The sequence below is a fragment of the Passer domesticus genome, chromosome 1 (assembly GCF_036417665.1).
Source record: "Passer domesticus isolate bPasDom1 chromosome 1, bPasDom1.hap1, whole genome shotgun sequence".
Classification (NCBI taxonomy): Eukaryota; Metazoa; Chordata; class Aves; order Passeriformes; family Passeridae; genus Passer; species Passer domesticus.
The window spans coordinates 86,216,946-86,239,023 of NC_087474.1; positions in this window are offsets into that span (position 1 = coordinate 86,216,946).

Here is a 22,078-nt window from a genome sequence, read left to right on the forward strand (position 1 = left end):
GCACTAAGTGAGCTGCAGACAGTCTGAATCAATCAGTCTCGGCATGGTGACCTACCAGCAACATCTCCCATCCAAGTCTGGTTGCTCCAGGCACTGCTGTCAGCAGCAGGCTCTGAATGGCTGGGTGGACTCCTCTAAGAAAAGAACAGAGCACCTTGCCACGTTAATTTGGTCCCAGTGGAGTTCAGCCATAACAGTGACTTTAAAAGGTCCCTATGACCTCCACATTAATTTGTATTAGGGCAGGTGCAAGTCATTGCATGATATTGTCAATAACTTGTTTTGTTCATCTCAATCAGAAGGAAATCATGTAATATTTGAAATCTGGTTTTTATGCTTACATTTTTTCCTCATCTAGCAATACTTGACAGGCAATAGTCACTAGATAATATATGCTGTGCAAAAGTTTTGCTTATAGCTGCATAAACTATCCATTTATGCCTATAAACATCAGTATAAACTGTCTATAAACTAAGCATTTATGTTTTCAGATTATTGATATAAAAGGGAAAAATGCTGGCATTGCTGCATAAGTCAAGGAATGAATACACTAGTATTTCCCTGTTTGAATTATACAATCCTATTGTTTCTTCATACAGCAAACTACCAAATTCTGTGAATATTGTCTATACATCAACTCACAATAACAGAAAAAAAAAAAAAGATTCCTTAAAGCTCATTTCTGTTTTTTCAGTTGACTGACCTGTGAACGAAGGATGGGGGGAGGTGGAGGGGTGTGGAATTAAGGCTTTAGATTTTACTCCCTTTCTTCTTTTTGCTCTGCAAAGAGCCAGGGTAATTGTTTCCTGGAGTGAAAAGAAAAGATTTAGTATCTTTATACCATGAAAAAAAATCAGTGAGGCTGTTTGTGAGAAGCAGGAGGAGAGAAGGGGACTGCCTAAATGTGAAGAAAGAGACACTTGCTCTGCCATCTGTTCCCGTGTGCTGTCACCAGGCTGCTCTGCAGCAGAAGAGGCAGCTGCTCCCTTTTCTAAGAGTGAGCATGAGATAGTGGAAAGAACACCCACCTCCCAGCTCTGGCCTTGCCTACAAAGGATCACAGCAAGTATGTTTATGGTACCCATATATTTGCGATGCAGGCTCTGGTACAATTCCTCTGACAATGCTCTGGTGCCTCACATAACATTAGCAAGCTGCATTTTCCTCTCAGGAACAAATGCAGGTGGATTAGCACTAAGGGACTCGGCTCAGGGGTCTGCTTCACGCACATTACCCTCGCTGTGTTTTATGTCAATGATGTTTCAACAACCTGGTCCTAAGTTCAGGAACAAAGATTACTTGAAGGGGCTGCATGAAGGAAGGACATGAACAAAAGCCCCTTTTGTTAGCAGGGAAAATAAGTAACAGTCTGGATGTTAAATGAAAGGAAGCGAGACCAATGAGGGAAACAAAACTTAGGATACCAGCTGCTAGAGCATGAACTGGGACTAAGGTTTGCTTCTGCCATCTGCAGAGTGCATTTCCTCAGCCTATGAACTGGATTTTTGCTTTGCCAACATCTCAACGTCAAAGTGTAAACACAACTTTTTTTTTTTCTTTGTTTTTTTTTAGAGCATTTAAAGAAAGTTCATTTAATGCTATTCATTTAGGTGTCTTTGTCCCATCATTTTCTACCAGCTTTTGTCCTTTTGTTTTTAGTAGCTCAGATTAGGTCTCATCCAGGAGTAACCAAGATTTATAAGAATCACAAGACTTTAGTTTCCTGCAACTGGGGCATTTCTGTCCTTCCTTATTTTACTTTTGGGAATAATTATATTTTGTTTCTCTTTGAAAACTGGATGTAAATTACCCTTGTTAAATAAGGGAGACTCCTGCAGAACAGATGAGCTTGTCCAGAATAAAGATAGCATCAGAAACAATGTGATTCAGTAGTCAGAAAAATATTGCTCATTGTCAGGAGCTTTGTGTTGTGTTTATAAGGCAAGGTTTTGGAAACCAGGTCAGGACATGGCAAGACTTCAGGAGTGACTTCTGTGAGGAGACACCAGAAGTTGTGCCCTGTGCCAGAGAGCCAAACTGACTGTAAATCACTTCTTAAATTAAGTATACCTGGAATGTACATCCTCCTGCTTTACAACACTCCACATCTTCTTCTGGTAGGAGTTTCCTCTGCAGTGGAAATACTAGAACAAATTCTTCTATCAAAATATTCAAGACTGAAAACAAGTGCTTTTACATGAAGCCCAGAAACCCCCTCTCCCTTAAGAAATTCCCTATATCTTTAGCAACAAATAGCAGTGCCTTCCTCTCTCTTCCTTCCTTCCAGCAAAGCATATAAACATAGGATTTAAGACACATGCAACCACATGTTTGGAGAGGCTTTCTCTCACAAGAAATGAGTAAAAAAATTAATTTATTACAATCACTTATATCAGGATGCTGTCCTGAAGCTTCTTGTTCATGGGAAGCATGAAGGCTTTTTCCTTTTTCTAAGACAAAAATGAACAAGTTTCATTTCCACAACTCTGATTGAAGAAGGCAATATCTGTATCTCTGTTTACTTTTGCATAGTCTGTAGTGAGAAAGGTATATATAGACAAATATTTTTCCCATGTGAATATTCAATTTTGGATGATGATGTCTGAGTCAGGGAGTTCTGTGCAAATGCAGAGAGGAATTGTTTATATTAGTGCAGACACCTTTGACAATAGTAAGTGGTAACTCTTTTCTGATTTTCACTCCATAAGAGATTATGCTCAGGGATGAAAAATCCTGGCTTCTAATGCGAAGTTTATGAGTATATGCAGAGATGGTCTTTCACCATGTGGAATTTGCCAGCAGACTTTCAGAATAGCCCTGGTCTGGTTTTATTACATCTGAAATCTGAATTTGTTTCCATGTTATTTCAAGTCAATAGGAATTTATTTAAAAATTGTTTCTGGAAAGGTGCTTATGCAAAAGACTGGACTAATTTCTATAATTGCATATAAAGACGTGTGTGTGTGCGTATGTGTGCGCATTTGTGCATTATTTCTCTTTGCAAATCTTATCTCTCTACAAGCTTCAAATCATTAGCCTACAACACTGAACCACATGTCCTTATCTGAGGGTGGGATTTGGTTATTTACATGTTAAAACCTGGTTTCAATGGTTACTCTTTTTCCAAAAATGCCTTACCTTCTGTAGGCTGTTGCCTAGTACTGATGTGATTTCTAGTCTGTGATGTACAGTGGCAATAACGTTTGAACTGATCTCTTAGAGTGCTTGTCTCAGCAATATGCATTAACTTACACATACAAATAAGGTTTCTTTTTAGAAATCTGTCCATTTTACACCCCTATTTCTGTCAAGGTGAAAGCATGAGGCAAACTGAACACTTTGGTACAGAATCAGTGATATCCTGAAATTATCTATATATATGAAGACCAAAACCAATGCAGAAATGTAATGAGATGTTTTGTTAGAGAGTTATTATTTTTAATCATTATTAAATCACCTTTTTCTTTCTGTAATGTGAGATTTCAAGTAGAGCATAAGTGACTTAAAACATCATTTTATGATTGTTGTATATGAATATGCTTAAAAGTATCTGTTACCTTAGGAAAATATCAACTATATTTGTCCTCAAGCCATGGAAATTTTCACATATTCTCATTTTCATCAGCAGTATGGTACCTCTCCTTTGCATCTGATTTACATTCTTCTAAAGATTAGCCTAAGAACTGTAGCCAATCCCAGTCCCAAATTTTGGTCCTTTGTACAAAGGTCATTACCCAAACTATTACATCAGTGACAATTTTTCCATACAGTCCATACCTGAAAAGTTATATCCTCTCACATTTCTCTCTATAACTCTGTTAATGTGCTACAGCAGACAACCAGAAATGCACTTTTTCATTTTTAGTTCCCTGATGCCATGGATGCTTTACTCCTACTGAATAACATTAATACTGTTATATACTTCTGCTTTAACATATCTTTATATCTTTTGCCTCTCATCTGTATTATTCCCACTGCACTTGCTTATAACTCATGTCTGCTTTATCTTGGTTTTTTTTTTTGTTCTGGTTCTCTCCTGCCTCCAAATGCTCGTCCTCCCATTTAACTGTTTCAGAAAACATCATATTACTTCTCCCTGAGCATCTTCTGCTACCTGGACATCTAGTCATAGGTGATCTGCCCTTCCCCCTATGAAAGTTTCCCTTTCATTTTTCGTTCCTTTAGGAAGGACATGTTCTTTGTTTTGTACAAAGGGTGGAACCTGGCTTTTCAAAACAGGTGTTCAGGCTCCTCTGATGAAGCTTAAAACGAACAAAAGGTCAAATTCAGCTGAAATGGATAAGATCTCATCTCAAATAGAAGAATTTTTTCACAAATGCTTTCAAGAAAAGAAAAGGTAAAACAAAAGGAAATGTAAAGAAAAGTACCTCTAGATAGCTAACTTGCCTTTATCCACTTTTCCTTGCAAAGATGAAGTAGAAAAATTAAGACTATGACATGGTGCAATAGGCAGCAATTTTGCCACTTTTAAAAGATTATGTTCATGGGGTTTTTTTAAGGCTGCATTAAAAGGAAATTTATATAGGAAAAAGAAAAAAATTGTATTACTAAGTAAAGTGTTTGCCTCTTCCAAGCACATGCAAGTAAAAACATTCTCCACACAACTAGAGGAGAAATTTCTATCCCATTCACAGGCATTTTTTTTTTCAGTTTTGTCTCTCCACTGGAGGAGTTCATGCAAGAAATTCAGTTTACTGAGGGATCACAAGATATTGCCTCAGCTACACAGTATCTATAATGCTGCTTTGCAGCCTGTGAGGACCATTACTTTGACTATTTAAAATGTTTATATTTGTTATCTGGAAGCCAAGTTAAAAAATAGGGACTCTATTTTGTTGCTGCAGTCATATTTTTCCTAACCCAGAACAAACATAATGAAAATAGTTTAAGCTAAAATAGTTCAAGCTCATTTGAAAAAGACAAATAGATTATTAATTGTTTTGTTTTTCTTTTTTTTTTTTTTTAGCAGCTGCAGGGACCGGCACCTAGAGAAGTAATAGAAGCATGTGGAGGTGAAAAAACCCTCTTCTTGCATAAGCCCTTGCTGTTAAGCTCTTCTTAGGAGATACAGTTATGGGGGTTTTTTCAGTGCAAACTGGTAGAGCATATGCATTTACTTGATTTTTCTACTGTATCACCTGACAGAGAATACTCTCTCAGATGTAAGTACTGAAGGAAAGAAATTAGGGTAGGATGATAGAAAGTAACTTCTTTTATCCAGTTTTCTCACATTTCTGAAAAATTAAATATTGAGTACTGAACATAATCCAGCCTTTGCGGATCAAAGTCCTCTTTAATTTAAAAAACCATACTTCTGTCAGCTGCTATTGATAAATTAAGGCATATCTGTTATTTATATCCCTAAATCATTAGAAGAATCTGAGGAAAGAAAAAAACCAAATCTTTAGAAAGCAATGGCATGCATTCAAATTCTTGGCTATCATTTCTGACCTGAATAAAACCCAAAGTAGGATGCACAGTTTTGTTGTTTAAGTTTCTTTACAACCCTCTTTTATACTACTATAAACCATAGATTTGCTATGTAGCACATTGAGAGAATTCCTGATTGTTAAGCCCATTCACTTTATCAAATATAAATAGAGAAAATGTTTAATTTTATTTCTTTCTTCCACTTAATTAAAGGGACTAAATCTTGAAATCAAGTTTTCACTTCAAATTTCACCTAATAATATATATGCTGAACCTGTAATACATGCCAGCTGATGTGCCACGTAACATCTGGAACGTTCAATAAATATTTCCAAAGTACCAGGAACACATTTTAATAATTATTTTGATCAGGAGTCCAGTGGAGTCTAATGTTACTGCAGTGATTTACTTGCCCTGTTCTTTAGAGAGCAGGTCCTGTGAGAGTATGAAGTAAATTAATTAAGCTTATATTAATTGCATATTAATCTCACTATCTTTTCCCTCCACCGTCTGTCACGTGCTATGTCACAGTTAGTCAAGTCACAACAGCAAATAAAAATGGCATTTGGAAGGGTTAAAAATAATTGGATCATTTCATCATCAGTGACATTTAGTGTGCAAACTTTTTATATTTTTAGTCCCATGCAGTGTTGTATCACATCAGCTACTTATCACAAAGGTGAGGCAGGAATTTCCCCAAATAAAGAAATTACAGATTTGACATCTAAGACTATTCTCTTAGCAGAACATAAACAGATCAAGATAAAGGAGTGCAAATTAAAAAAAATGCCATTAATTTCTTGGCACTGCCATGTATTGATTAAAAATTTCCATTTTTCTTGCTCTCACTTCCTGTAAACAAAAACTTTTCCTGTAAATTTTACACCTGTAAAAATTCTCTTTGAGCTTCGTATTTGGAATACCATAATAATCATAGGATTAGAATCTTGTTTAACAGGTTCCACTTGCAAGTGGGGATTCCAAATGGTTTTGGAGCCTGTAAAACATTTATAGCTGCAACTAGCTTTGCTTGCTCTTTATGAATATATACTGAAGACTAAGAACAAGGCTCCAAACATCCAGTTAAAAAAATCTGGCAGCTTTGTAGCATCTCCATCCTTATAGTCTGATTCTCTTGAAAAAAAAAAAAAAAAGTTAAAATTCCCAACACAACCAGCATAATGACTAAAGATTGCAGCATACCTTAAATTCAGTAGGTAATTCAATGGGATAATTCACCTTTAAAATCAGAAATTCCATTTCAATTGCCTCTGCTATAATTATATAGAAGTGCTGCACAGAGAGAGTAAAGCAAACAAAATCAAAGAACAAATCAGCACAGATCTCAAGGACTAGTGACAAGGACGACAGACAGAGGCTGCAGAGGAGTGCCTGATGCACCTTGTAACAATATTATCATGTCAAGAAGATTTATTGTGGGCTGCACACAAAACATGACAATAAGCAATAGTAATTTAATCTTGCATGTGTTCTTGGCCTTTATGTCCCAACTCCTTCTGCTAATGTAAGCAATGGCAGGATAGGGGTTCAGGCAAAATATTTGTTTATGAATACGTATAGATGTAATACAACTTAATACAACTCTGCAATGTTGATTCATTGGCACTGTTCCTGGCATGATTTAGGATCACCACCACCAGCATTATTTCAGACTTCCAATATGGTTTTGTGGACAACACAGGACAGAGACTGTTACACCATTTCTAGTAGTTTTATGTAAAATACAACTGGTTTTATTCTAAGTACACAACTCACAGACGGTTTTGTTACAAGTGCAGCAGTTTCCCCCACCTCAGCTACGATTTTCTCAGGATGTGTTCAGCCAGACAATCTTTGACTTTTATTTCTACTCACTTATATGTAATTTATGTACGACAGCCTATGAGATGAGCTTAAAAAATGTTGAAGGTCACCGACATGAACTTTAATCTTTACTAAATGTGTGTGGTCTTTGAAAACAGAATTTGACTGGTTAGAATGATGATTTAACACCATTTGAAAAAGTAATTTATTAAAAGCCATATATGGCAGTGTTTGATTACTGCAAATGCTGCATTTGAAATTCATGTGTTTTCTATTAATAGAAGGACCAACTCTTCAACTGTTACTTATTCATATTGACACTACTGCATGTTAAATGAAGCAGTGTGAAACAGCTTTTTGTATACAGAATAATATTGTTGAGACTGGAGGACAAGTGTTTGGATCCATAAATCTTATTTTGCTTCTTTGGATTCCTTAGAATGACCCACAGTTATGGAAATGCCATAGATTTGCCACTGTCTTGATGTAAAAATTAAAAATTAAAATGGTTCATTTGATCAAGTAAAATTTTACATATCTTGTCATTACCAAGTAATACACATCTAAGCATTACCTTTAGTTCTGAAGGGTTAAGTGTTTCCTTCTAAGAATCTTAATAGAGGTTTAAAATCAGAAATAAAATACCATTGCCATAAATATTTATTCAATTTGAAACTCAAAACACAATCAAGTGGTAATCATGGCTAAAATACGATTACTTCATTGGAGGCCTGCTTGAGAAAGAATAGTACAATCTAAAATATTTTGGATTTTCTGGTTTTATTAAATTCTTATATTTCCACCATCTATGCAGTACAAATTGTTTTGCTTGTTACTCACATTTGTACACACAAGCCTAAACAACACTTTTTACTATGTTGATAAATGAGCAAACTGAACAAGAATGATTGCAGAAGAGTAGAAACTGAAAAAAACCCAAACCAAAACACATTTGGGAGCATATTGAAATAATAACATTCAAATGAAAAAATACTTTTGACAGGTAAGACAGCCCTATCTGCTAGTAAGGAAATATGAATTATTCTGAAAGAATATTTTTAATGTTAAAATCAGAGATTATGTTGCAATAATTTTAAGAGTAATACTGAATGCATTATGATATTCAATTAAATATTATGAAAGTGGATGGGAATTAATAATCAAATTTTATTGCATAATTAAAAATTTTATCAGGGAGTTCTAATTCAAAAAGATTTTTTTAACAATAAATTTTGAATTTCTATTTTAGTTTTTCATTTTAAAGTCAATTTTCAATAATCAGAAAAGCAGAAAACAGATTTTATATGCAAAGGAAACAGATATTTACAGATCAATAAAATAAACAGTGAAGATCAACAAAATCTAGACTACTAGTACTTTATTATTACCTGAAACTTTCTGCCTAGAACACATTTCTTGGTCTTCAGTAAAACTGAGAACACACAAACTTCAAATCCTCTTAATCCTTTAAAAATTCAGATTTAAAATGGCTTAACCATATTCAGAAACTGCAAAAGTTTATTTGCAAAGGAAAACCATAGAAAAGGTATTGAATACAAAATTACATCTTTTGAATCTATGGCTATCCTCTAATACTCACAACTTGGCTCCACAGAGGATATGAAGATAATCTAGCAGTCTTTGTTCCGCTTCTCTAGGTATTCAGCTTGTGTTTCTCTGAGAATACTGAACGTGTTCATTCAAGATCATATGTCTTTTTCTAACAAGTGTTTATTTAATTTTAAAATATTTGTCTTTATTTAAAAGGTTGTTTGTTCTCCTGTACTTAAACACTACTGATGTCATTGTGGTTTAGCTGGCAGAGAAACTGGGATTATGTACATGGTGCTATTTGTCAAAATACTGATTTTGTATAAAAAATTTGCAATTTCTGCTCCTGTCCATCAGATTTCTTTAAAGAGACTTACATCCTGTGTGTTTTTAAAGAAAAAGCTGAAAAAGAAGAAATATTAAAAACATATTTGAAGAAAACTGTTTGTTTAAAGTGTGATATAGTTATATGAAAAATATGCAACAGGGCAAAAGAACCAAAAGAAAGCCGGAACACATGTCCTTACATATAAACATATGTCTGTGTCTATGTGTGCATGTTTGTGCCTCTGTCTACTTAACATAAAGACACATAAAGAATGCTGAGAAAAAGAAGAAGCAATTAGGTCTATTGTCTCTAGGCTTACTATGAGCTCCATTGAAGTTTTAAGACTTCTTTATTGTGCATCAGGTCTTCCTCAGCAATTATTCACAGGAAGTTACAAGCTTAAGTTTAAAAAAATTAAAAAAAGAAACAAACTCATCCAACCAAACCAAATCAAACCCTTTCTTAAAGGGAAAAGAAAAGATGCAAACAAAAAAGCAACAAACAAACCTCTCCTTTGCCTTGCAGGTAAATGGTCAGTTCAAAGATAGTTTATTTCTAAGATGATTGTGGTTAGCCAGTAGCTACTGGTAGGCCATGGTGTTGTTCCTTGTTTCATAATATTCACTTTAGCTCAAGCTTTGTTGGATATAAATTATTTTTACCAGATTGTAAACAAACTGACAAAGCTCATATTAATAGTCCAAATTGTTATAACCATGGTGCCATAAATTTTGAATTCATTGAATATTCAGAAGGGACCAATGATTATGTTTTAGATGAAATTTAGTGAGTTCCCTGGGAACTTTTGATCATGCTAGCTCTCTCATTCAGAAATTCCAGAAACTACAACATGACACCTGTTCATCTGCTGGCTGCTTTCTCAACATAAATCAGTTGCAAAGAGAACACGAAGTTCATCACGATACAAAAAGAAGAATTTTTTTTTTGCCTTACAGATACATAATTTTATTAAAATAACTGGTATGATTTCTACCAGGGGTTATTTTTAGCTCTGGCTGAAAAATCATAGCTAACACTCTTTCCCCAGTTCTTCCATTTCAGTAAAAATGACACAGTAGTTTCGTGATAAAAAGTTGTGAGTAATTTTGCAGTAAGGCAGGGTTTATTGGTAACGTTCTTTGCTTGCTGTTTACCTTCAGGAGAAGTTGTGCTTCCTGGGAAAGGTCCTACTATCCATGGTCAGTCAAGTAAGGAGATGATTATCAGAGGTTATAGCACTAAACAGCTGCTTCTCTATGTCTTGTGACAACTGAGAAAGAAGTGAAAGAAATTAATTTTTGACCCTAAAGACCTTTTAAAAATTAATTCACTTCAGTTGCTCTTACACCAAAAAAATCTTCATTTTCTAACATTTTTATAACATTTATGATTATTTTTATAGAATCCAAATTTGAAGAAAATAAAATTTAAATTTTTTATTTTAGAGCACTTAAAAATTTATTTATTAAAAAAATTATAATAATGAGCTGAATTTCACCTGATTTGGACAAAAAAGAGCTTATTTGGTGGCTTTGTGTAGAAAACTTTTTTTTTTCCCTTTTACAGACTGGCTTCACAGGAATTCCTAAACAAATTCTGCTAAAAATACTTCTTAATTATTTTTTCCATGCATTTATTCTTTCTGTAGCCTAGGGGGCCAGAAAGATAGTCAGACCTTGGTCCATTCTTAGTCTAATAAAAATTGCATAAGTTCAAAGTAACTCAATATGAGCAAATGGTTTCTGTGGCTTTCAGTGAAGCTGCTCTGCTCAGGTATTCTTGTAACAGTATCTACAAGTTTATTGTCTCTTCAAGTGATTGATCCTTTCAGCTGACTCTGGTTCTTCCAAATAATGAGCTACGACACTCAAGACGCCACAGGGAGCTAGGATTGCATATCCATAGCAAAAAAAGTGAAACAGTAAAGGAATTAAATCTAAAATATATTTGAAAAGAAATTAAAGTGTATATAGTTTTTAGCATTATGTTTTTCTCTTGGCCGTTACAATGGAAAACAAATACATAATGATGCTTTCCTAAATGTGGTAAATTTACATCTTCATATGGTGAAATTCTGCTCTGGAATAATTTCAAGAAAAATAGACATTCTCATCTCTCCCTATTGCTCACAGAAATCTGTGCAGAATCTAGTTAAGTCATCTACCTAGCTCATTTATCCATTTGGAGCAGAATTAATTTTACTGCTTTTAGGAGCTTATATTCTGGAGTATTCACCTAGATTCCATATTTTAGCCTTCAATGACAAACCTCAGTAAAGAAAAAATTACATATTGATAGAGATAATTACCCCCCAAAATGTCAATAGAAGGGGGGGGAAAAGGCTTTTTTTAGAGGCTGTGGTTCTTTAAGAATCCTTGGTTAGCAGTCCCTGAGTAATGAGAAAATGTCCAACTCAATAACTGTAAATTGGGTTGAATCAGCTCACAGATATGCAGCATTGGAAGAAGTGCTGATTTGGGTTATTTCACAACTGCTAGATGTATTATTATAAACTAGAAGTTAATCAATTCTGAAAGTAATCATGGAGCACAATTGGGAAAAAAAAGCTGACATGAGTGGGGGTAAATATCTTCTCAAGTGTTGAAGAAAGAGTCAACAGATTATATATATATTTTTTTAAATTGTAATAGCTTATACCTTAATATAATATCTGAAACAAAATAAAAATTCCTGGTTTACTGAGGAATTAAATAGAAACACACGTGCTGAGGATGGTGATGGTAGTGGCAAACCACAATAAAGATATGCAAAAAATATTCTTGTAACTTTTAAAATGCATACTGAGAAGATTTAAAAAAAAAAAAAAAAGAAAAAAAAAGTTGATAAATTTTGAAGGCTTGAATTTCCCCTTTTTTTCCCCAGATCTGTGATCCATGTGCTATTCATTGTTCTGGGAAGGTGACCTCTGTCATATGTCATAGATATTTCTGTTAGAATTAAACCACAGTTTGTGAAAGGATAATAAAAATAATTGTCCTGTGTATTTTCTGCACAAGGTAGACTCATGGTTCTAAGTTTTGCATTCTTATTTCCTTTAAAAAGGAAAGTTTAATTTTCTAATCTTGTTCTACATTTGAAGGCTTTGCTCAACATAGAACTGAAAAAAAATCATACCCTTGCTAAAACAGATATACCGGCAAAGAGAATTTGGCAGTGCAGCTTACTGTATGTGGCAATTGGTTTAACTCATTAAACAGAGTTCATTTACTAGTATAGACTACATGTTTGCCTCAACCTGGGAAAGGTAGGAATATCTTGTGTGCAATCGGGTTTTTTTAAATGTAGAAAATTTTACCCACGGTCTTAAATTTCCCCTAACACACACAGGCATGAAACTCTTCTATGATTCTGAACATGTTTCCTACACTGTTAATATTTACATGCATTTTTCTTTAATTACATGTTAGTGTGTGCAGTAGCAGCAGTAGACAGCAAGTTCAGACCTTTATAACAACACTCCTCCAAAGCTGAACAAACCTTGAAGGAGAGATCTATTCTTGAAGGAATTAGAAGGAAGGAAATCAACCACAACCCTGCACACACTTAAGCACCTGCAGAACTTAATGATGTGAATGCTCAGTTGGAGATCAATAACAAGCATTTAGCATACAGCTAATGCTTTCTTCAGTGATTGCAAGGTCAAACTCATGTTTCCCTATTTCAGTAGTAGGAACACCTTAAAGACATGAGATAAATGCACTTGAGGACATCATTTTCATATACATGATAATTTATGACAATATAATATTACAATTATATAACACACAATATTGGTGTTTCTGAGACTTTTATTTCTAGATCAAATGTCACAATAATATATTTGTAAATTATTTAACATCAATGGAAGATAATTTGCATCCTATTCTGCAATGTACCTGTATTTCTCTATATGACAGTAAATCAAGCTCTGACTAATATAAAATAGCCATATTCCTAAAACAAAAAGAAACCCTAAACAGAGCCAACCAAAAAAACCAACCAAACCCCCAATTTTTGCTGATTTTCATTGTACTTCCAAAATACCTCTCTAACACTTCCTTTCATATCCTTGTAAAGATATCACATTTCCACATTCCACATTTTTTCTGTCCCAGGCCATAAGCCATTCACACAATCAGCAGCCATACAGAAAGACAATTCATGTGGCCTAGAGCACTCTATCTGCTTTTGTTATGAGCTGGTACAGTTCCATAAAATCCATATATTAGAGCAGATATAAGGAGAAAAATACCTAATTTACTTCTGTGCATGTCCCTACCATGAAAGTTCAGAACACAGACCACACTTTCCCATTCTGTGCAAAAGATAAGAAAGGAAGGAAGTGCAGTTTGTCTCTGGATGATGCAAGGAATCACATTAAACAAAATTTAACCAAGAAACAAGCAGGAAGTTGAGCTGACAACGACATCTTGGTAGAGAAGAAGAATGGCAACATGCTGATTTTTGTTCTGGGGAGGCTGAGAGCTGGCTAACTCTTCCTGCACTCAGCAGGATATAATTGCAACACAGCAGAGCAAAAAGAACAGCCCATCCACAAGTGACTGCAAGAACATAGCTACTTTTTTTCCTTCTTTCCTAGTTCAAGCATTATTCTACTTGACAATTCTGTGTTTCATTAAATGTATTCAGCCCTTTTACTTTTTTCTTTTTTCCAATGCAGAACTTGAATTAAGACATCAGCTCCTCCGTCATTGTTTGCCAGTACTCAAGACAGAAATATTTCACTAGAGACATGATGAAAGAGGATTAGTTAGTAAGAAACATCAGTATATTTTTGTAGCCTTAAAAAAACAATCATAAAGAAGAAAGTGGGCTGTATTCTTGGCAGAAATAAATATATCCTTAACAGAGGAACACATCTAATTCTGTGTAGTTTTAAATATATGTGCAATATTTCTTAATTTAGAAATCTTCAAATTCACACTCAAAAAAAGACCAGAATAAAATTATATAGAGTTTTACAGAGTACACCTGGCCTAAGTTCAGAACAGGTTTATTTAAAAAACTGGATCTGCAAGAACAGGTGGAAAGCATACTCACAGAACTATGGTATGACAAAAAGCCACATACATTATGAGAATTGGAAATAGTTGTGTTGAGAAGCTCCGATACTGTAATTGATACACTATCAAAGAAAAATAATACTAAAAGGTTTTAACATTCAAATGACAGAAATAATCATAATTCAGAGAAGTGTTGCACAGAATTCAGAGAAGTGTTGATCAGGAAAGTATCAGAAGTGACTATTTACTCATGGCTGCAGGACCCATCTACTCTCTCACTGCCCCTTCTAAACAGAAGAGGGGAAGAAAATAAGATGGAAAAACTTGTGTTGAGAAAAATTCAATTTAATAAGAAGAGCAAAAACTACACACAAAAGCAAAGTAAAAAGATGAATTTATTTACCACATTCCACCAGCTGGCAGATGTCCAGCCATTTCCAGGAAAGCAGGACCTCAGTACACATTGTGTGCACGTGCTAGAGAAGCCAAAGTAATAACCAGTAGCCCCACTTTTTCTTTCTTTCTTTCAGCTTTCTTTGCTGAGCACAAGATCATGGGAATGTAGGAAATGTTCCTTTGGTGAGCGTCTGCCAGATGTGCTGGCAGTGTACCCTCCCAGCCTCTTGCCCACCCCCAGGAGTTGGGGATAAAGCCTTGACACCATGCAATCACTGCTCAGCAGTAGCCAAAACACTGTGTGTTATCAACACCATCCCAGCCACGAAAGCAAACCACAGAACTATATGCACTGCTGGGATGAAATAAACTCCATTGAAGCCAGGCAGATAATGTTAATCCCAGGAGCACACGTGTGGACACTGAGACAGAATGATCCAAAGGTTTAAAGGAGATAGATGCAATTGGTGTTGAAGAGCATTGGGCTGATATGCAAATATGCATATTGTGCTCAGATGTATACGAAAAATTGATATGTAGTTGTCAAGAAGTAGCAAGCAAAAGGTAACTCCCTACATTCTTTTTCTGCCTTGTCACCAAGAACTTGCTTGGACTGGAGAGAAAGTGTGATATTAAGAGCTATCTCACTGCTTCTGCTCTTTCGCACAGGAATCACAGCTGTGACAGCCTCAGTCAAGGTCGACAAAATGAAAATTATCATTTCTCAGTAAAACATGTCATGTGAAGATTTAGAAAAATATTCAGCACATTAATATTTTCTAGGTGTACCTGCAGCCTGAAGAAACATTGAAGATCAAAAGACATGAATAACAAAGGTGTCCCAAGTTAATGTGCTCCAAAAGGTAATGTTGTAGCTTGAGTATGTTGAGTCTTTCCCCTCTTGCTTTTAAAGTAAGCTGCCTTCAGGCTTAATCCTTATGTATCAAAGAGAACAAACATAACATTTTAGGGAGAATTTTCACACTTGAAGGTGTTATAAGGTATTTGTTTCAAGGTCTGATTAAAACTTTTTTCAAACCAAGTTTATTTCAGGCTTGAAATGAGCATGGAAATATTTACCACACTGGTTTATCTTCTTGGAAAATGGACATAGCTCTCTCCTTCCCTATCTTCAGGTCTTTGTGTTCTGGGGACTCTGAGTGAGTCTGGACCATGCTTGCACCTCTGCATCTCAAGATCTCTCTTGGTCTTTGATAGACACTTTGGGAGATAAATAAAGGAAATCCAACTCACCCACTAATCTCAGCGTTAGAAGAGAAACACCCATGAAGGCAGTTCAACGTTTTCTTATAAATTCTCTAAGGACCATTCTCTGTTCTTGCAGAAGTCTTTTTATTTTCTTTTCAGAGTTTCTTTCCTATATCTGTGCAATTGCTAAGGAACCAAATCATTTAGAAGCTAATTTTCAATGTTTCCAAACTCCCTTGATCTCAACCCCTCCTGTGGAATTATACATATGCAATTCATCTGGTTCACTGCCAGGCACTGGGTTCCAGCCTCTTTCAGAGGATGCCTTCTGTCAGGCCAGGTTCTGAAGATGTCAAAGGTCCCTGTTCACCTAAGGAATGTATAAATGAGCCTTCCTTGTCACTTACAACTGTGTGTGTCTTATATTTATTGGAAATCAGACAGGGTAGATAAACAGGGCTTCCCATTCCTCTGGATAGGATAGGTGATTCTAACCCTTTACAATGGTGAATGATCCTGATCTATGTCCTCTTAGAGTAGGTGAGAAGTTATCTCCTGCTGCCCGTTTTTCCAAGAGTTCAACTGTCATTGCCAGGTAGACCCAAATGAAAAATGTAATGCATTCTTCCACCTGCCCCTCAAACCTGAGATGAGTACCCATTAATGTCTTCATAGGTAACTTTGCATTTCCCTGCAAAAATTCACCTACTTCCCTATCCAGAAAATTGGGGGGAAAAAAGCAACAAAAAAAGGTAACTTATCCACAGCTTGGGACACTGCAGTCTGAGCCTTCTCTCACCCCTAACTTTGATACCTTCTTTTCTTTTCCACAGGTTCTTGCATCTTTTACTTTACAAATAATTTGAGGTGAATCAGCAGCTTTGTTCTTGTGTTCAGATAGCACACAGTGTGTAGCAGCATCTCAGCATACACAAAGGATTTACAAAGGAAACAGAAATACATAATTCTTATGGAATAATTTGCTAGAAAGTCTGCAGAGGCATCATTACCCAGTTTTGGGAACAAAGCAGTAGTGGAGGAAGAGTCACAGTGGAAGGTCTTCCACTTTATCCTGGTTGCCAAAAGCATTCATAGAAAGTTTATAACAAATGGTGCTGAGGACATAGTATTATTTAAAAAAAAAAAAAAGTTTTCAAGTCAAATTAGACTATAAAACCTCTGACTTCATTGCTCATTACAGCGTTTGTGTACTCTCCTCACAAATTATAAAGTTACAGTGTCAATAAAGAAAAATCAGGTAAGTCTACAGCCTCTCTTGTTGCTCAGGTAATGGGGGTTTTGTGCTTCAGCTTTCAAAAGTATATTCATTTTTAATTCTAGTAACAGTTTGCAATTTATAATCTTTTGATAAATACTCTGGTTTTTATTTTTGATCTTGACTAAAATAAATCCGTGTGATTCTGAGCCTTTTTCCTCACCTTCAGTTCCCTTACAGAGCCCTTTCTAAGCTTTCCAGGCATGAAGCATGGCAAATGGTGGTGCTTTCTGTTTGCATAGTGAAGGGAAAGAGTGATGACCAGCATGGTAAAAACTGAAAGAAATAAAAACATCTTATTAACTAGGCTGCAAATACATAAGGCATGTTAATAGAACAGACTGGAGAGTGAAGCAGTCTAGGCTGACAAAATGTAATGTCTCTTTTTTACATTTTACCTTGTGTAGGAGGAACAGCAAAGAGGGAATTATTGAGTGGAAAAGTGAAGTAAATGAAATGGTAGCAATATTTTATAAACATGAGTTACATTTATATTTGTAAACAGTTAGAGTCCAAGATTTTTTTCCCTAAAAAAGGGAAGTATCAGATGGCCAAGAACTAAGCAGGTTTTGTGCTGTCATTCTGTATGACATTTGTATTAAATTAGTACATACTGAGACCAGAAAAAGCCCTGGCTGATACTTATAATGTACTTAGAGTCATAGACACTGGAATTGTGCATATTAATCAGTCTTTTAGAAAGGTAACCTTGAGATTACCTATTTTCAAACCTACAAAGCCTCTATACCAGTAACTAACACTGAACATCATGGTAAAAATTTTTTCTGTGGAATTATAAAAAATATTCAAAAGACTCTTCCTGAATATTTACCACACTATAAATGTACTGTATCAAGAGACTGGTTGGTTGTCACAGAACAAGATTTATTATGAAAATACCTTAAAACTTATTTCTACCAATCTAAGTTTATATTTATTATAGCTCATGATACTGTGTGCCGTGCAAAGAACATCAGACCATGCTTTCTTGCATAATAGTGTAAGATTGCTTTAGGTGTAAAATGTAAGTGTGGAAAGAACAGCCACCTACTATCACCATCTTTCTATATTTTGACTGTTTTAGCTCTTCTGATGAAAACATTTCCTAATTAATAAATGTGACTCTGGATCACTATCTTTGAATATCTCAGATAGTAATTCAAGCCAAATTGTATTAGTATGTATTTAAAAAAAAAAGTTTGAGAGAATATTGAGGTAATAACGTGCACAATTGTCTACCAGATTATTTTAGTGAACCACTGAATTACCAATTTTCATCCCTCTGTAAAATTAAATATTTATGTCTTTTAACAGGCTCAAAGAATAACTTAAGTCTGGCCATAAGCCAAATAAGATCATCACTATCAAACACAGAATTTCACTCCAATACTTTTCAACCATTAGGTTTAAAAGGGAATAGACTCCATAAACATAGCTACAATATTGTTTCTGTATTCATCATTATTTTTTTAACACTAAGAGATAGTACTGGGAAAGAAAACAGAAAATGTATGTAAAGGAATACACAATAACTCTTGGAAATTCACATAAAATATCATATTACAAGACAATTAAAGGTCCTATTTATTGAAAAATCTTAAAATAAGATGCAGAGAATTATTTGGTTGCCATGTTTTCAACAACTTTACAAAACGTTATTCCAGGGGATAAAAAAGTTTTTAAACCAGTAGATATGGTTATAATAAGTGTCAAAAATTTGAGTTTGAAAGTCACACGCAAATAAGAAAAATGAAAGGTATCATTACTACTAATATTATTATTTTTAAGATGACTGATTATTCACCAGTGAAAGAAACATGTTTTCAAAGATTCAGTGCTTTAGGGAAAATAATACATAAAATGCAAATCATTAGACTCAGTACAGGAATAACAGTGCAAAATATAGCATTTCACTTACATGATTTAATGATTCTTGGCATCAGGATATAAAAAGATGCAAGATGTAGCCAGTGAATAAATGTTCATGGAGTGTTTTCAGCAGAAAATTCTCTCTAAAAAGAGTACAGAGTAAATGATTCTTCAGGGACAAATAACCATGATTTATTATTACAATGCAAAAAAGATCTCAAGTGTTTTAACACAACAATCTTCCAGCTCTGGATCCCTTTGTTAGAAGATGTCCCTGTTCATGATGGGGGGATTGGAATAATATGTGATTTAAGGTTTCAAACCATTCTATGATTCTGTGATTTTATGTCCCAAGATACTTTAAAAGAAGCTTGATCATACATTTCTATAGGTTATATTCAGCAGTGTATTGAGATTTTCAACATGAATTTACATTACTTTCTTCCCCTAAAATGAACTAAAAATATGATAGGGGTATGATCTCAATCCTAGAGTCAGGGAAAATTGTTCTTATGCTAGCCAGTATTTTGAAGAAGGATCAATATTGTTTTGCAAAGTAATTTTTAAATCACTCATTACATTATATCTCTATATTCTATTAAACAAACAAATATTACTATGATTAAAAAGAATCAATAGTAATTTTAGATGAACTGCAGATTAATAACTAGGTATGTGAACAATGCAGCAGGTTTTTGTCTATGCCAATGCACAGACTAAATTTATATACACTATACATAATAGTATCTTACGAACAGAGAATTAAGAAAAAAGGTGCTTTTAATTGCATTCTGGTGTTTTACATTCACTTTTTCAACTCAAGACGTGGTCATCTACTTAGAGAAGTGTTTTATTGGAGACTTCTATCCTATTGTCTCAGTCAATGACCTTTGCCTTCAAGGCAGAAGCTGCTCCCTTACATTAGGATGACTCCCCTTACCCAACACCAATGTACACATTAATTTTTTGTACCACAAATTAATACATTATTGCAACTATAACTTTTCTCTGTTTCCCAACATATTGGAGCTCACATGCTGCCTTTTAAAAGGAAAGAGGAGTGAACAGGATTACCCCGCAGAATACCACTGCCAGCAAAAGTCTCTTTCAACAGGATGTCTACTTCTTATTTAACCCTTTCTCATTTTGATTTAGCAAATAGGTACTAGACTTTATAAAAACTGCACCTGCTTGCACATCACCAGCTATCCCAGTGCCTTAGGCTTCTTTATCTTCTTTACCTTCTTTTTCCTCAGTTCCTTTGAGCTTCAGTCTCTCTGATCCCAGTTTGGATGAAGAGATCTGGGTTTTTTCTTCAATACTGCACCCCTCACAGTGGAGCATGTTTTCATTTGGTTTTTTAAAGTTGCCTGGTTTAACACTGTATTTCCCAAATCTGTTATAGATCGTGCCATAAGGATTGGAAGAAAAAAGGTTGTTAAAAATTCCCTCTCTCCTTACTCTTCTCCTTGTTCACCCTGTCAGATCCCTGTCTTCTTTATGACTGTAATGTTACTGCTTCCTGCTGTTTCCAAGCTGCCTTCTCTGACGTTGAGCTTATGTCTACAGACTCAGATCCCCAAAATCAGTGTCTCTGCTTTCCTAACCTGTTAGTTGTTTCAAGTACCATCTCCTTCAGATCTCCTCTTGTCTGTGGGCGTTTGAGACTACTCAATAGTCAGCTGCTTTAATTACACATCCTGAATATAGTCTTTGTTTCTATAATTAGCACTGTATTGTTAGGATAGTTACAAGACTAGCCACATTTCCTTCTCTATAATTTGGATGAAAAAATTGGGGCAAAATAAAAGCAATATTTACTTGTATTCATTTGAGCATTTCAGTTTTATGCATCTTTTTTGCTAAATATGTTAAGCATGTTTTTGCTAAACACAGAGCTACTGAGCAGAGAATAATAAAAAGAGCAAAAATAAATTTAAACAATAATTTCTTCTTAGCTTCCAATTTAAAGGTAAACTATATTTCATTCCTTCCAACACTTCATCACTTCCAGCCCTTTCATAACTCATTTTCTAGCCCAGATGTTGGCTTCCATAATCCTGACAAAAGCACATTCCCTTTCTCCAGCAATGCACTGCTTTTTTATCTTTTTAGATGTTTCATAATCTAAAGTAGCCACAAAATATCAGCACAGAGTCCAGTTTAAATAACTGTCCTTCTGCAAGCACCAAATAAACAATAAGACACATTCAGCTGGATCTGGATTTCTCAGAGGCAAAAGGTTGCTCACACCTTCTTCAAGGTACTGAGTGGAGAACACACAGGACTCTTGTCCCACTCACATGTTTAGAGTGAGGCTGATACACATTGCAGTAGTAGGCATATCAGCTGGATATGTTCAGTGAAGTTGAAATTTTGCTTTTCACTTAGAAAAATATATAAATTGAAAGAAAAAGATATTACAAGATGCATTATTATTTTTTCCCCTTGCCTCACATATTGAACTTGTAGACAGACACTTTATGTCTCCTCATGTAGCATCATTTTTCCACTGGTGCCTAGCCTAAATTTAAATTTAGGAAAGCATTTAGATTGCTCCTTCAATTTTATTGTGATATTGATTTGGACAATAGAAATTAACTTCACAATGCACTGAAAGATAAGCCCTCTATGTAGGAGGTAATACCACAGTAGCAAAGATAACTTTGTGGTTAAGTTACTCAACAATGTTTTAAAAGATTATGATTCACTTTCTGTCTCTGACACAGCCTTAATATGTAATGGTGCACTGTGTCTGAGCTAGATGCATCTACATCTGAGCTGTTTAACTTGCAGTTTGGATAATTTCCCTGAGTTTTTTGGAAGCGTACACATGTACAACATTATACAAATGCAAGTTTGAAAGATCTGGAAAAGAATTTGCTTGGTATTAGCAAATGGGGATAAATATCCCATTGCAGCTTATTTGTACTAACTTATTTTTAAATATATGTACTACTTTGATCTCAATTCTGTGTCAATAAATGTTGTTTGTTTCTTTAATATCAATGCTAAAAAAAACTTTTAACATTACACCAAATCAAAAATAAAAAATCACAAGATTCCTCATCTCTCCTTGCTATCCTTATGATAAAAATGTTTGATTTTGTATTCATGTTTGCTTTAACACCATTTCCATGCCCTACATTT